The following is a 4,110-nucleotide window of genomic DNA, read 5'->3' as shown; positions in this document are numbered from 1 at the left end:
ATTGGTTTAATCAACAAATAATTATAAAAAAAACAAAGATAGCAGAGGATGGTTTCGATCCATCGACCTCTGGGTTATGGGCCCAGCACGCTTCCGCTGCGCCACTCTGCTAATCATATAAACAGCTTCAGCTCCTGAAAGCTTACCTCTTGACAAGAAAGTACCAATTTGTTTTTTTGTTCTTCAATGGAGGAAGAGTTTTACAAAAGATCTCCAGATGTTGGCCTTTTACACATATTTCAATAAATCATTTTTAGATCACTAATTTGATACAACTTTAGAGGCGTCTCTGTGGCGCAATCGGTTAGCGCGTTCGGCTGTTAACCGAAAGGTTGGTGGTTCAATCCCACCCAGGGACGTAATCGACTTTTTGGTCACATTTTGGAGAACTAGATGTTGACAAGTTAAAAAATTAAATCACCTCTTGTGGTATAGTGTTCCTGATCTTAAGTCACAGAAGCTCCTGAATGCTTCACTCTTCATCAGAAAGTACCAATGTTTCTCCTCTGTTCTTCAGTAGATAAAGAATCTTACAAAAGCTCTTTAAAATAATGACTATTAAATCTATGTCTAGGAATTTTTTATGGTACTAACTTGAATCTAGTCTTATTTTGTTGACTTGGAACAAACAGTCAGCACATTTGGTTTCTATCTCAAAGGTTTGTGGTTTAATCCCACCCAGGGATATTTTTGACCTTGTGATCATATTTTGAAGAACCTTAGGTAGACAAGTTAAAACATAAAACCACCTCTTGTTATGCAGTATATCTAGACTTCTCTGATACAATTCCTCTTAAAAGTAGTTAATTAGGTAAGTTTTTTAGGAAACCATTGAAGCACATTTTAGTGTTTGTACCAATGTGTTTCTTTGTTCTTTAATGGATGAACAGTTTTACTAAATCTCTTTTTTAACATAATAAAAAAGATAGAACTGAGCCAAAATATTAATCTCAGTTTTGTATTGGTTTAATCAACAAATAATTATAAAAAAAAACAAAGATAGCAGAGGATGGTTTCGATCCATCGACCTCTGGGTTATGGGCCCAGCACGCTTCCGCTGCGCCACTCTGCTAATCATATAAACAGCTTCAGCTCCTGAAAGCTTACCTCTTGACAAGAAAGTACCAATTTGTTTTTTTGTTCTTCAATGAAGGAAGAGTTTTACAAAAGATCTCCAGATGTTGGCCTTTTACACATATTTCAATAAATCATTTTTAGATCACTAATTTGATACAACTTTAGAGGGGTCTCTGTGGCGCAATCGGTTAGCGCGTTCGGCTGTTAACCGAAAAGTTGGTTGTTCAATCCCACCCAGGGACGTAATCGACTTTTTGGTCACATTTTTGAGAACTAGATGTTGACAAGTTAAAACATTAAATCACCTCTTGTGGTATAGTGTTCCTGATCTTAAGTCACAGAAGCTCCTTAAAGCTACACTCTTCATCAGAAAGTACCAATGTTTCTCCTCTGTTCTTCAGTAAATAAAGAATCTTACAAAAGCTCTTTAAAATAATGACTATTAAATCTATGTCTAGGAATTTTTTTATGGTACTAACTTGAATCGAGTCTTATTTTGTTGACTTGGAACAATCAGTCAGCACATTTGGTTTCTATCTCAAAGGTTTGTGGTTTAATCCCACCCAGGGATATTTTTGACCTTGTGATCATATTTTGAAGAACCTTAGGTAGACAAGTTAAAACATAAAACCACCTCTTGTTATGCAGTATATCTAGACTTCTCTTATACAATTCCTCTTAAAAGTAGTTAATTAGGTAAGTTTTTAGGAAACCATTGAAGCACATTTTAGTGTTTGTACCAATGTGTTTCTTTGTTCTTTAATGGATGAACAGTTTTACTAAATCTCTTTTTTAACATAATAAAAAAGATAGAACTGAGCCAAAATATTAATCTCAGTTTTGTATTGGTTTAATCAACAAATAATTATAAAAAAACAAAGATAGCAGAGGATGGTTTCGATCCATCGACCTCTGGGTTATGGGCCCAGCACGCTTCTACTGCGCCACTCTGCTAATCATATAAAAAGCTTCAGCTCCTGAAAGCTTACCTCTTGACAAGAAAGTACCAATTTGTTTTTTTTGTTCTTCAATGGAGGAAGAGTTTTACAAAAGATCTCCAGATGTTGGCATTTTACACATATTTCAATAAATCATTTTTAGATCACTAATTTGATACAACTTTAGAGGGGTCTCTGTGGTGCAATCGGTTAGCGCGTTCGGCTGTTAACCGAAAGGTTAGTGGTTCAATCCCACCCAGGGACGTAATCGACTTTTTGGTCACATTTTTGAGAACTAGATGTTGACAAGTTAAAACATTAAATCACCTCTTGTGGTATAGTGTTCCTGATCTTAAGTCACAGAAGCTCCTGAAAGCTTCACTCTTCATCAGAAAGTATAAATGTTTCTCCTCTGTTCTTCAGTAGATAAAGAATCTTACAAAAGCTCTTTAAAATAATGACTATTAAATCTATGTCTAGGAATTTTTTATGGTACTAACTTGAATCTAGTCTTATTTTGTTGACTTGGAACAATCAGTCAGCACATTTGGTTTCTATCTCAAAGGTTTGTGGTTTAATCCCACCATGGGATATTTTTGACCGTGTGATCATATTTTGAAGAACCTTAGGTAGACAAGTTAAAACATAAAACCACCTCTTGTTATGCAGTATATCTAGACTTCTCTGATACAATTCCTCTTAAAAGTAGTTAATTACGTAAGTTTTTAGGAAACCATTGAAGCACATTTTAGTGTTTGTACCAATGTGTTTCTTTGTTCTTTAATGGATGAACAGTTTTACTAAATCTCTTTTTTAACATAATAAAAAAGATAGAACTGAGCCAAAATATTAATCTCAGTTTTGTATTGGTTTAATCAACAAATAATTATAAAAAAACAAAGATAGCAGAGGATGGTTTCGATCCATCGACTTCTGGGTTATGGGCCCAGCACGCTTCCGCTGCGCCACTCTGCTAATCATATAACCAGCTTCAGCTCCTGAAAGCTTACCTCTTGACAAGAAAGTACCAATTTGTTTTTTTGTTCTTCAATGGAGGAAGATTTTTACAAAAGATCTCCAGATGTTGGCCTTTTACACATATTTCAATAAATCATTTTTAGATCACTAATTTGATACAACTTTAGAGGGGTCTCTGTGGCGCGTTCGGCTGTTAACCGAAAGGTTGGTGGTTCAATCCAACCCAGGGACGTAATCGACTTTTTGGTCACATTTTGGAGAACTAGATGTTGACAAGTTAAAACATTAAATCACCTCTTGTGGTATAGTGTTCCTGATCTTAAGTCACAGAAGCTCCTGAAAGCTTCACTCTTCATCAGAAAGTACCAATGTTTCTCCTCTGTTCTTCAGTAGATAAAGAATCTTACAAAAGCTCTTTAAAATAATGACTATTAAATCTATGTCTAGGAATTTTTTTATGGTACTAACTTGAATCTAGTCTTATTTTGTTGACTTGGAACAATCAGTCAGCACATTTGGTTTCTATCTCAAAGGTTTGTGGTTTAATCCCACCCAGGGATATTTTTGACCTTGTGATCATATTTTGAAGAACCTTAGGTAGACAAGTTAAAACATAAAACCACCTCTTGTTATGCAGTATATCTAGACTTCTCTGATACAATTCCTCTTAAAAGTAGTTAATTAGGTAAGTTTTTAGGAAACCATTGAAGCACATTTTAGTGTTTGTACCAATGTGTTTCTTTGTTCTTTAATGGATGAACAGTTTTACTAAATCTCTTTTATAACATAATAAAAAGATAGAACTGAGCCAAAATATTAATCTCAGTTTTGTATTGGTTTAATCAACAAAAAATTATAAAAAAAACAAAGATAGCAGAGGATGGTTTCGATCCATCGACCTCTGGGTTATGGGCCCAGCACGCTTCCGCTGCGCCACTCTGCTAATCATATAAACAGCTTCAGCTCCTGAAAGCTTACCTCTTGACAAGAAAGTACCAATTTGATTTTTTGTTCTTCAATGGAGGAAGAGTTTTACAAAAGATCTCCAGATGTTGGCCTTTTACACATATTTCAATAAATCATTTTTAGATCACTAATTTGATACAACTTTAGAGAG

General features: G+C 34.8%; 1 non-coding gene across 1 annotated transcript; it reads left to right on the top strand.

Annotated features, from left to right (window-relative positions):
• The first annotated feature begins 285 nt into the window (after window positions 1–285).
• Window positions 286–359, top strand: TRNAN-GUU (transfer RNA asparagine (anticodon GUU)). The gene has a single exon. It is a non-coding gene; the product is annotated as a tRNA-Asn (tRNA).
• The last annotated feature ends 3,751 nt before the right edge of the window (window positions 360–4,110 follow it).

The sequence above is a fragment of the Crinia signifera genome, chromosome 3 (genome assembly GCF_055691185.1).
Source record: "Crinia signifera chromosome 3, ASM5569118v1, whole genome shotgun sequence".
Lineage (NCBI taxonomy): Eukaryota > Metazoa > Chordata > Amphibia > Anura > Myobatrachidae > Crinia > Crinia signifera.
This window is presented reverse-complemented; position numbering and strand designations above follow the sequence as displayed.